Raw genomic sequence first — 13,224 nt, forward strand, 5'->3', positions numbered from 1 at the left:
TGTGTAAGAATCTTTGTGGGAAGAAAGCAGAGAAAGAGCAAGTGTAATGAAGGGGTTGCCGCAATTGTTCTTTTGAAAATTAATGAATTGGATACCCATCTAGAAGAATTCGATTCTCTAATCCATTAAAAAAAAAAGAAAGGGTAAATTGACAAGCGGTAGGAGGAGGGAGACAATCTAGAAGGGAACATGTAGACCGTGGACATTGGACTTCTTTCTTTTCCACACCAAAATTCAAACAAAAGAATTCCTAGCAAGAGCCGTCAAGGACCGCAACTAGTATTATCGTAGATTCTTTAATTAATTAAGAGCCGTTTGAGTCCCTACTTGGGATTTTCATTTGGGAAACTTCCAAATCCAATTGCCTTCTTTTCCTACATTTTTTTCTTTTAATTTTTAATTTTTATTTTCTATTAACATCATCATATTGGAAGTCAGCAGTTACGTTACAATCTTTTGAGTTGGATTTTTCCTAGTTTTTTAAGCATTGCGTGAAAGCAAACTCTAATGAATTTGTTCTTTGTTCTTGTTTTTGTTTTCAATATAAATTTAGAGAAATATTTGGTGGAGGGCCTAGGAATCGCCCGAGGCCCTTGAATAGCCCAGAACCACAAGACAAAATTCCCATGAATAGATTTTCAAATCATTCAAAGAAATTGGAGGACTCCTATAAAACTTAGGAACCTCTTGAAGCCCATACTGCATAGGATCTCAAGACTCGTCGGATTTGGAGCCACCAACCCACTTGCAAATCCCAAGCCCCACAAGAGCTGTGTCGATTGATCAAATGGCCCGAATCCAAGCTGACCTCGGTTTCAACCAATACGCACTCACATGTCCTAACTTGAGAGCACCACTCAAAGTCTTCTCTCGCATGCAGAAGATTTGCTCTTGAGGCTCACATCATGAAGATTCCCTTCCCTCCACGCAACCCTGGTTACCACAACGGCTAGGAAAGAGAAAAGGACGCATCACCAGCCCGAGAAAGATGCTAAAAGGGCCAAGCACATCACCAGCCCGAGAAAGATGCTAAAAGGGCCAAGCACATCACCAGCCCGAGAAAGATGCTAAAAGGGGCAAGCACGCATCACCAGCCCGAGAAAGATGCTAAAAGGGCCAAGCAATTACCTATAAAAGGCAAGATGTACCATCTTCCTAATGACTTAGGCTCCATTTAAAAATGGTTTTCTTCAAAAAAATATTTTTAGGGAAGTCATTTTTCCGTAAAATGTTTTTTGTTAAAAATATTTTACGGCGTTTACCGCGCACATAGAAAATGTATATTTTTTAATATTTTTTTTTCCAATAAGGTCCCCACTGGGACCTCGCCGATATTTGACTGGGACTTGTCCGGGATCTCGCTGGGACTTGACCAGGACCGGCTCGGACCCGCCAATACTTGATTGGGACCCTCCAGGGACCAGCCCAAGACTTGACTTAGGACCCCGCCGGGACTTGAGCGGGACCTCGCTGGGACCCCAACGGGACTTGCTCGGAACCCGACCGAGCAAGCCCTGAGCGGGTCCTGGACAAGTCCTATCAAGTCTAAGGTGGGTCCTGGTCAAGTCCTGAGCAAGTCTCGGGCGAGTCCTAGCAAGGTCCCGGGCAAGTCTAGGGAGGGTCCCAGTCAAGTCTCGGGCAGGTCTTAGCGGCGTTTCGAGCAAGTCTCGAGCAGGTCCAGTCAAGTCCTGGGTGGGTCCCAGTCAAGTCCCGGGCAGGTCCTCGCGACGTCATGGGCAAGTCCTGGGCGGGTCCCTGTCATCTCCCGGTCAGGTCTTGGCGGCGTCTCGGGCAAGTCCCGGTCAAGTCCCAGGCGGGTCCCGAGCAAGTCCTGGGCGAGTCCCATTCAAATCTCAAGTGGGTCCCAAGCAGGTCCCGGTTAGGTCCCGGGCGGGTCCCTAGCAAGTCCAGGGCAGGTCCGGTTAAGTCCCGGGCAGGTCTTGGGCGGGTCCCGGTCAAGCCCCGACGGGATCCAGGTCAAGTCCCTAGCAAGTCTCGGCGGGGTCTCGGTCAAGTCCCGAGCAAGTCCTAGGCGGGTCCCGGCGAGGTTCCGGTCAAGTCCCGGTCAGGTCCCAAGCGAATCCAGGTCAGGTCTCGGGTGGGTCCCAATCAGGTCTCAGGCGGGTCTTGGGTAGGTCCAGGCGGGTCCTGTTTGGACAAGTCCGGGCAGGTGCCGTTCAAGTTCGGTCAAGTCCCGGGCAGATCCTGGTGTGGTCCCAATTGGGTCTTGGGCGAGTCCCGATCAAGTCTCGGCGAGGTTTTGGGTGGGTCTTGGCAAGGTCCATCGATTTAAGAATGAGATGCTCATAGTTGGAAAATCAAATCATAAACCATTTTTCAAAAATTAAAGAAGAATTTTCAGTTAAAAGAAAAATATTTTCCGTTGACCACTATTTTACGTCGAAGTAAACACCGAAAAATGCGACAATCATTTTCTGAAAACCATTTTATGTCGAAGTAAATGGAGCCTTAATCTAATTGCTCACCATAATTCTCCTTCTTCCTTACCTTGACATGAGCATTGGAGAGGCATGTAACGCCCCCAAGGAATTACCGACAAGCATCGGCGTGTCACTCTAACTGTATTTCTCTTTGTGTAGGTTGCGCTCACCTAATCAGCCAGCATAGGGCCATTATTGGGTTTAGACACCAACACTTGATTTTCATCTTTGGTCCATCTTTATATAAGAGATGAGCAAATCTACCATTAAATTTGTAGGACCACGTATAGGTATTGCAGATTTAGTAGGGGATTTGCAAAACAAGAAATTAATGTGTAATACTTCTCATATATATGCAAATTTAGGATTTGGTTTTGTGAAAAAACTCAGAGTTTTATTTATTTTTTTTTTTTAGAGAAATGATTGGTGTCAATAATTTGCCTATATTTTTCTCATATTTTCCTACAAATTAAATAAACCAATCATTAGATTTGTGGGGTCCACCATTGACTTATGTGGTGTCTACATAAATTCACAAATTTAATGATTAATTTGTAAGATTATATGAAGAATATATGAGCAGAAAAATATTGACACCTCATTTTTTTTTAAGACATCCACGATTGGTACAAAATTCCCTGTTAGAATATATTTGTGAGATTTGATTTTATATTATGGGATTGGATTTCAACATTGATTATAATTGATTCAAATCAAATCAAACCAGATTTAAATGCATTAAATTCGCTCTCACATTCTTATAAATAGAGATAATTTGTATTGTAAATTTATTAAATAAATAAGAGTTAGTTAGAAAGCCGGCTGGTCTTAGAGAATCGAGGACACTCCAACACAAAAGTCAATAAAAGCTCTCAATAAGAGAGAATAAAACTAGATAAAAGGGGGTTAAGAGTGTGCATGTGGACGTCGTGGTATGCAGGGTGTGAGAGAATGCCTCTGGTGGTATAGTGGTGCACAGGGCTCAATGAGTTTGATGAGAGAGCGAGTTTTCTGAGTCATTGTTTGACTGATAGAGGGGTCTCGCCCTTATATATATAGGCTGATGTTCCTAGTCTCTCTGGCGTAGGGCTCCAGGGGCCTCCGGCCAGCCTTCTTATTGAGGGAATACGAGGCTATTTTTGGACAATTTTTGGTGTGGAAGGTTTTTATTTGACTTGGTAGGAGAGGGGATCGATTGTGGTGTGTACCATTTGAGACCAAGGTGCATCATGTTATCAGTTTTGGACTTGGCTGCCCGGCTTGGTCCCAACATGGTATTGGCTTCGCTAGTATTTACATCTCTTAGGCCTTATTTGGGCTTTCTTAGCTGTCTAACTTAGAAGCCCATTACAATGGTTATCCGTTTATCAAAATCAATGCTGTTGGGTTAATGAACAATACTGATTTTCTTTTTCAACTCCCTTTGGAGAACAATCTCGGCTGTTTGCAAAATAAACAGCAACAATTCTGTATACCATCAGTGTAACCATAAAAATCAGTGATGTTGGGTCAGGTTTTGGAGAACACCCAAGAGTCTGCAAAAACACAAGTCGATTGGAATGCCATTTTACCATATATATATATATTATTGTCGGTAGACGAAAGAGCAAGCAGCAGCAATAATAACTTCAACAGTAACTTGTCAACAGACAAAAGGACAATAGTGAAAGCAGTAGTAATAATAACTTCAACAGTAATAGATGTCGCTAGTACAATAATAACTTTGAACATAATGATCAAAATTACAGATCATCAAGTCCAAGGAAATCTTTAGGGACAAAAGGGTCATGACCAAAATATTCTCGGTTAGGATCAACAAGAGCTTCAGAAAATGCTTCAGATTCTTCTTCACCTGCTTTCACTGTTGCTCTTTTGTCTGCCGATAATACATATATATATATAGACAGAAATTTCCTCCAGATTAGTTTTGGAGGAAATTTCTTTCAACCCACTCTAATAAGTGACAAGTGTCATTCAACATTTTTGGGTTTCTAAAAAATTAATGTTTGGTTTCCTAAATTAGTGAAATGACAATAAATGACTATTAAAATATAAAAAAAAACATGTGATCGAGATAACGCTTATCACTTATTAGAGTAGGTTGAATGAAATTTCCTCCAAACCAGTTTCGAGAAAATTTATGTCCTATATTCAAACAATTTTTTTTTAAGGCATTAGAGCGGAATAGGAGATAATGAACAATAAGCAGAACCCATAAAAGCACCTCATCAAAGTAATTGCTGATTTAAAGAAGATCCATGAAGCTTAGAAACGCAAGCGACCTTACCTTATTTGCTCATTGCTTTTAATACATGAGAAATGCTACACTTCTCAAAATTTGCTCATCAAATGACTGTCACAATAAAAAAAATTTAGAGAAATTTTTTGGAAAGCGTATTATTTCTCAATACTGTACTCGATAATTAGTGAAAAATACCAAGTGTTCTTATATTTTTAAGTAAATATTATTTTCTAAAAATACTAGCACCACGGCTCCCTTATATTTCCTATAAAGAGTAATCTGTGAAGAAGCCCAGCGACCGCATGCCGATGCCTCCAACTACTATTTGGTCGCGCACACCCACAACCTCTTTAGCTCTGCCTTAGCCGACTGGGCTAAGGTCCAAGAACTCTAACTGGGCCCATTAGGCACGAGATCAGGTTGCCATAGCTGAAAACAGTGAAGGCCATAGCCCATAGCCTACTTTTGAGGAATTTGGAAGACAGGAATGAAGATGCCTCCACAGCTATTAATTCTAATAAAAAAAATGTGAGAGGTCCTAACAAGTGAGTGAGCTGTTTGAGCAGGTAAACCCTATAATCGCTCTTTCACATTTATTGTCGTAATTGCTAGCAATCCAAATAGAAAAATTGCTGAAAATTTTTATCCGAAAATGAGGGCTTCAAAGAATTGTTTGGGTCGGGCCCGTAATATCACTGCCCCAATAACCACCTGCATGTAATGGCATATCAATTGGACATCAACCGGACAAGGGTTGGTTATGTACCAATGTTGGAAATAGTCTGCCAGCTCCTCGACCTTCGGTTAAGGGATTGCATAACATAATAGAGTTGCCGAAGGGATGAATAAAACACTGTTAAAAAAGGAAAGATGCATAGTGTTGAATGCAAGACTACCAAAAAAATTTTAGGCTGACGCAGTTAACTATGTGTAATGTGTGCTTCATTACCAACTGATCTTCATCTTCATGTTTGATTAGAAGCTGTTCTACCATGCATTACTGGTCGGTATGTGTGTGTGTGGTTTTTTTTTAATTAAGTTTAGAACTTGAGCTTATAAGAGGAATAATATGTAATATTTAGGAAAAATGTTAAAGAAACTTTTCTTGTTCCTCAAAGAAGACGAGAGTAGTACACTCTCGGCCGGCCTACCAACAACATGATGAGGCCGGCCAATAGCTCTCAGACAACGGGAGGTCTTCTGTCATGTTACAACTAATTAACTTCCTTTTTTTCTGCTTCCAACCACCAACATAAGTTTTCAATGGACCATATGCAACTTATATTTATGTTCAAAATGTACTTTCAAAAGTGATTCCAGCAGCATCCCTGGTTTTTGCAAGGGGGACAAAACAATTTTGTTATACTAATTTTATATATATGCAAGTATATATCGTGGGGATTCTTGAGTCCTAGTTATACATGCAGCTTTTAGATTGGGATTTCCTGAATTTTTTTGTCTGGATTTCAAAAAATTCATATATAGGATGAGAGAGGAGGCCTCGCAGGTCTTGAGGTGCCCGAGCAAGTTCTCTCTGCACCCCCGACGGTACGGTTACTTACTCGGACATGTTTAGACCCGATGTCTTATCTTTCTCTCTCATTTTATGTCTGAATTTTAGTCCGTAGTCCCTTTAAAATCTCTCATAATTAGGTTCATCACAATGCCCATCGACAACAAAAGAGCAATGACATTAGTAGAATGGAGTCCAAAAGGAAATGAATAAAGCTATTTTTCATACCAATTTATCTCACTTATTTCACATCAGCTGATGTTACGTATTTTAAATAGCTGACATAAAAAGTCATTTAAATTACATCATGATAACTGGTACAAAATTAATATGATAAATAGGTATGAATCGTTGCATTATTCGAAATAAGGCAATTGTTGCCAACAAGCTCTATTAGAAAGAAGGCTGTCTTCTATGGCATATATATATATATATATATATACCAAATTTGATTGATACTAATTTCTGTATTTTGGTAGGTAAGCAGTGGTATAGCCTTATGCCAGATCATTGAGTGCCTGAGGCCTCAAAATAATGTTTAATTTACCACCAAACCCTTACACACTTTACACACAGAAGACTTAGTCGTTTAGACATATATTTTTTTAATTACATGGATTTCACGAAAGTGCTTCTTTCCCAAATGAAAGGTCTCTGGTCCCAAATGGTTGGCCTTATTTGAAACAAATAGACATGGAGCTTTATCATGAATCCGTACACAACACCCACCAAAAAAAAGAATAATAAAAAAAAAGAATTCCTTTTTACTTTATACTAATAATTATGACTCAAGAAAAAAAAAAAATACAAAAATTAAAATTAAAAGAAAAATGTTTGCATTGTCAACTTCAAATTGGGGCCCAAATATGTGCAGGCAAGATGATGAATAGATATGCCGTATCAAAAGTGGCTCTAGGCCTCTCTCCCTCTAGGCCTATGTTCCTTGGAGTTTTGTTTAGGTTGAAATGAAAGCAACCATTATTACAATTTTAATCATGACGAATAATTGTTAAGAACTAATGAACCTCATCCATGACACTTTTCACTTTTTACCCAAATAAATATTCCTTAATTACTTCATCTAATTTAATTAGCTAGGATGAGTATATTTTTTTTTCTTCTATATTATATGCTATATATTTCCTGCCATATATAATTTGCTTCCCCGAATGATTTATAACTCGAAAATCAATTTTGGTTAAGTTTTGTGAAAAAAAAAAGAAGAAGTTAATTTGACTCTTTATATATATATATATATATATATATATATATATATATATATATATATATATATATATATTAACCTTTATCTAGGTAATGAGTTCTTTAATTAATTTGGCACCATATGAGTTTTTAATTAGTCGTGCTAAAGATAGTAGGGTCTAATATATAATTATATATCATTCAAATTTGAACTTGTTGAAACATGCTTCACGTTGGTGAATTTTTTACTTGATGAAGTCCACATTAATATTACACTTGACTTCATGGAGAGTTTGAAATTAATTATAGCAAGAAAATGTTATGGAAGTTAAATTTTATTAAAATGGCACGAGTTGGTGTACCTACAAATTGATAATCATGAAACCAAGAAAAATAGTCGGAGTAAAATTGTTATATCTTTTGATTCTAATATCAGATGAAGCCAAACATGGTGGCGTTAGTAAGTTGATTTAAAGAGCTACCATTTTGTTCCAATTTGGTCTAGAAATCTTGCATGAACTTTGCTTGAAGTTGGCTCGAGTGAGATTAATTGCAAGTAATCACTACACATAAACTTCACTTAAAATTTGCACAATGTTCGCTCAAGCGAGTTTGCGTTTGTTTTTTATAAAGGTTTGTTTTGTAATTTTACTTTTAGGATTGCCTCCTAGCTTCTATTTAAGCATAGTAAGGACAGATTTAGTCGCCAGAGTTGATGTTATATAATTCAATGTTATCAATAAGAATATTCCAGAGAGAGTTTTTCTTCAGCTCTCCTATATAATTCTTAGAGTTTTCTAGGTTCTATAAAAAAAATTGCTTGATCTAGTGTTTGTAGATTCAGTTTCCCACACGCTACGCCACATCACTACTCTAATTCCATACCATGAAATTATGCCAGTAAGAAGCGACTCTCATTTACTGCAAAAACATTAGGGCTACTCTATTTAATATACAAATTATATAATTCTAACCATGATGGTGTTAATTTTATACCCTCTACAAATTTGCTATATATGGATAGTGTTGGCACTAGTGCTGCTAATTAAGATTTTAAGGATTGAGTCGTCTTGTTGCAAAGTCGTGGATTTCTGTAATTATTCTTCAAAATTTATATTAGAACTTCCAAGCTTATATATATCTTGGTAAGTTTTGATATACTCATGATTAAAATAAACTTTTGAGTAAAAATAATTAAATAAATTAATAATTCCACCTCTCATTCACATATATATATATATATATATATATATATATATATATATATATATATATATACACACGCCACAACCCTTTTGTTACTTTCATCTTATATAGTTTTTTTTTTTTGGTAATAAGTATCTTATATTCTTAGGTACTAACACAAGCTGTTCGTCCTCAAGAGATTGACAAAAAAAAAAAAAAAAAAGACAGAAAAGGCAGAAAAAATCCAACAGGGTCAATCACATGACAATCATTTGTCTCTTAAATTTTGTCTCTATTCTTGATATTTTTTTCGCCCCAATACAGATTCTATGTATATGATCAAGCTAGTAGGCCGTAAATCTTGAATTTGTCACCATGCAAGATTTGAACATATCGTAGACCTAGTCTTATTCATGTAGTAATTAATTAGTTAACGCGACAAAATTCGACAGAGATTTTTTTTCTGTAACATCTAAGGGAAATATCAAATATATATATGTGAAATGACATGGGTTAGGATTTAGGACATGGTTTTTATAGTTGGTCCCAAAACTATAGGATAAAGAAAAAAAGAAAAAAGAAAAAAGGCCTAATTAATGACATATATATTATTACTATTAACATTGCTTTCTATAAATTCTGCTACATCGCCTCGATCAGTAAAGTCAGTGTCCATTACCTTGGAGAAAAGAGACCAAAAAATGCAAGTATGTTTTTTCTTTTTTGTGGGTTCCAAATGGAAACCGCTGTGTACTAGAAAGTGGTTTTTGTTTCAGCCGTTGTTTCTCTCTATCTAATGTCTGCACTGCATGGGAGGGAATTGTGGGGATGAAAGTAACCTGAGGATTCATCATGAGCTGCCACGTCAACGGCCCAGATTGTGTGATTTTGTAGATGCTCTTCCAAATGCATGATGACAAATAAACAATTTCTTTATGTCAAATCAAACAGGATAGTAAACGTTCAGTCAGGCAAAAGATATCAATGTTTTCTGCATGCTTCCATGCATATGTTAGGGTTTTTGGGACTTGATTAGGTCACCACTAGGAAAAGTAAAGTCTCACCAAAGGAGCTCTTGGATGCTACGTGGCGTATATACACACACATTATATTATATAATGCTATTTTTTTGGATGCAGCCTTCAGCTCTTTTTGTAGAGTTCCATCAATCTTTGGCGTAGGATCCAATCATGGAGGAGCTAGGGTGGAATGGATTTGCTGGTCCTTTTAAAATACAAATTGGTCACATTAATGTGATTAGATTATTCCAAAACACAAGTTCCATATATATATAAGGACACTTACACATATGATATAAGCTTTGGATATAATTCATTATTGAAAAATGACTTTTTAAGAGGAAGTTATCTAGCTAAGATTGGACTTAAGTCGTGTGGGACACTTAGTATCATAATATACAGCCACGCTCCTCATCTGCCATTTAAGCGGCACACTCTATATATCGACACTTACCCTAATAGTAGCAATTTCTCTTGTAGCGGCTCCACTAATTAATTCATCAGTATTCAATGACTTAATTGGGTAATTAACTCTTTTTTCTTTTGGATCCAATGGCTTAATATGTTCATAGATAGTAACAAAACATTTTAATCTAACATATAGGCCCCACAAAATTGCAACCCATTCGATCTAAATTTTCGATCAATTGGGTTCAATTCCATACTCAACGTGCATTGTGGCTAGGTTTGATACCAAATTATACAAATTTTGGGTGAAACTCATCATTGAAAATCAGCTTACAAGAAAAGGATACGTACCTTAAAAGCTTACATATACATGATTAAAATTAAGACCGTAACATTAATATATATTATTGATTCCAAAAGTGCTTTAATTTGTGAGTTTACTTCATTTAATTTGTTGATTTTCTCAAAGTTATGATCACTTGAATTCGAAAAGATTTCATGTAAAATAGATATTTTTAGGAAGGTATGTACTAGTATCGTTGTCATATACATTGTCAAAAACGTGAACTTCTTAACAATAAAAGAAGGTAATTAAGTTGATCGTTTCTTCCGTGATTTGGGGAAGTTAATGGGTAAAACAAACAAGGGAATGATTAAGCTCAAAATTATGTACGAATCATCTTTGTATTGGCCGGCAACCTTAATTAACATCTTCATATGCATGACCAACATGGTGGAGTTTATTATGACTTTAATTTAGCACAGATGTCATGAATTTGAATCTTGATTTCACAATTTATTTTTAATTTTAGTTAAATATTTTACGTATTGAGCCTTAATTGTTGATGTGGAGCTTGATTCCACATGGGACAACGATTATTAAAGTATTAATTAAGAATAATGCTAGATACTATAATTCTATCCAAAAATATTCAGTACTCCCAACCAATTATTGGATTTTATTTATTATTTTTTATTTAACAAGAATAATCCAGAGTTAGTTGGAAATGCTACATTAGCATTGTTGGATAGATGTTGGATAGAATTATATAGTATCATTTCTCTTCAATTAAATGATTAAATTCATAATTTTCTATTAGCTTAAACTTTTGGGATAAGTTGTGGTTTAATATGGTATGAGAGCAAATGTATTGAGTTCAAGCCATGCTTCTATTATTCACTTCTCATTTCAATTAAATATTTCACTTATTGAAAGAGTGATTGAGTTCAGATGTAAGGAGTATTAAAATATTAATTAATTAAATTGATCCTCAATATTTTCTAGTAGTTTAAACTTATAAGATAAATGATGATTTATGTACGTAAAAGTAGTAAAGAAGAAGTTTAAAGTGATTTGTATCCTTGAAATTCCCTAGCTTGATCCAAGAAATTGTTAGGTGGGAACCAGTTTGGCAAACGTAGCAACAAAGATTAGTGTTGTGGGCACATGTAGTCACAGTGAAACAAGGTAGAAAACTTAACAAGATAATTATGCCTTAGAAAAGGAAAAAAGGTTTCTCATCACTTTGAGATACCAAAGCCTTGAGAAGAATTTGATTGGACGTGTATGAACTTTTTGCTATTAGAATCATAATAATTGAACAAAGGTATGAAATGTAGGGTAGGTTGGTAAGATTGTGGGCGGTCGATAGATTTGATTGAACTTTTAGATGAAAATGATTTTGCCCGTTCGTTAGGATAAATCTGGAAATAAAGTGTTTGCCTTTACCAAATGATTTTCTTGCTGAATTGGCTTCTTATTTAGACCTACCAGGGTTTGGTTCAATGGAAGAACCATGTTTCTTTTAACTTTAATTAGCTCCAATTGAAGTGCTATTTTGCTCTCTCTCTCTCTCTGTCTCTCTCTGTGTTTGTATGTTGGATTGAGGGAATAAAGCATTGATTATGAGACCCCACACATCACAACGATGTCAATTTTCACATGATAAAAAGATTAAAGCAATAAGAGTCGTTCTCTATCTCCTTTTATGGTTCCACATGAAGTAAAGATAAAGCAATTGAGTTCCTCTCTCTCTCATGCACCTAGATAGCAAGACAGCAAAGGAATGCATGGTGTAATCATAATCATTGTTGGAGACTTATATAAGCATTCAACAGTACGTCTTCAGGTGTAACATGTTCCTAGGAATCAAAGAAATACATTGAACATCTATACACGAGAGAAAGAGAGAGAGAGAGAGAGTTTTATATTAATATTGCAGCCTCTTCACTTTCTTGAACCGTGTGGAAAAGGGGAGTGATTATATGGTGGCCAGAAACTTTCATAATTTCATTGGCTATGCGCAGCCGCCTCATTGTCTTAAGCTGAGAAAAATACTTTTGACTAGCAGGGTAGTGGAATAGTACTACTCAGGCTTTTGGAAATTGAAAAACCTTTCAAGTTTCAAGTTGAAAATTGACATTTGTTAGGTTTTTTGTGTTGGAAAATTCAATGTCAAAACATATTTTGATTTAGGTTTTAGATCTAGGGTTTAGTTGATGTCAAAGTCGATCCAAAAGAATAAGAATTTAAGTTTGTTTATATTGCCTAGCAAAAGCACAGATCTAGTCGGAGTAAAACAACTATATGTTTTAATTCTGACATGAAATAAAGGTAAGTTTAGAGGTGTTGAAAAGATATTGATTCAAAGGGTTACAACTTTATATTTCATGACTAGTTTTCAATTATAATGTTTACTAGGTCAAAATGTGTTGTCCATATAAGTTTTAAAAAGTGGGCAGAATGACTAGGTCGACCAAAGTGATGCACGATTATCCAATAGTAAAACTTGAGAAGGTCGATTGATGCTTCAGTCAACCAAGATAGTGAAATCGCAGATTTTTCTTTGAAATCCTAATTTCTTAATCAATCAAACTTAAGGCTTGGTCGATTGAGACCCATTTCTGAGTGTTTTAAGCTTAACCAACTTTGACCTAAAACCTTGATTTTTCACCTCTTTATATAAGCGTATCATACCATGACTTCTAGAGATCAAGAGATGTTTTCAGTTGTGTTGGAGATGCTTGTTCTTGTTCTTGAACCTAAACAGATCAAAATATTCTTTGAATTTCTGTTTATCTTTCAAACCTTAGAATAGTCGGCAACCACTGGAGTTTCAATGTTGAAGCGGACAAAGTTTGTTCATGAAGGTTATCCATATAAAGACGGCAAGAGGTTTTAGAGTCACTGTGGTGGAAATTGAACACATCATT

This window comes from Corylus avellana, chromosome 1 (assembly GCF_965113065.1).
Source record: "Corylus avellana chromosome 1, dhCorAvel1.hap1.2, whole genome shotgun sequence".
Taxonomy (NCBI): Eukaryota; Viridiplantae; Streptophyta; class Magnoliopsida; order Fagales; family Betulaceae; genus Corylus; species Corylus avellana.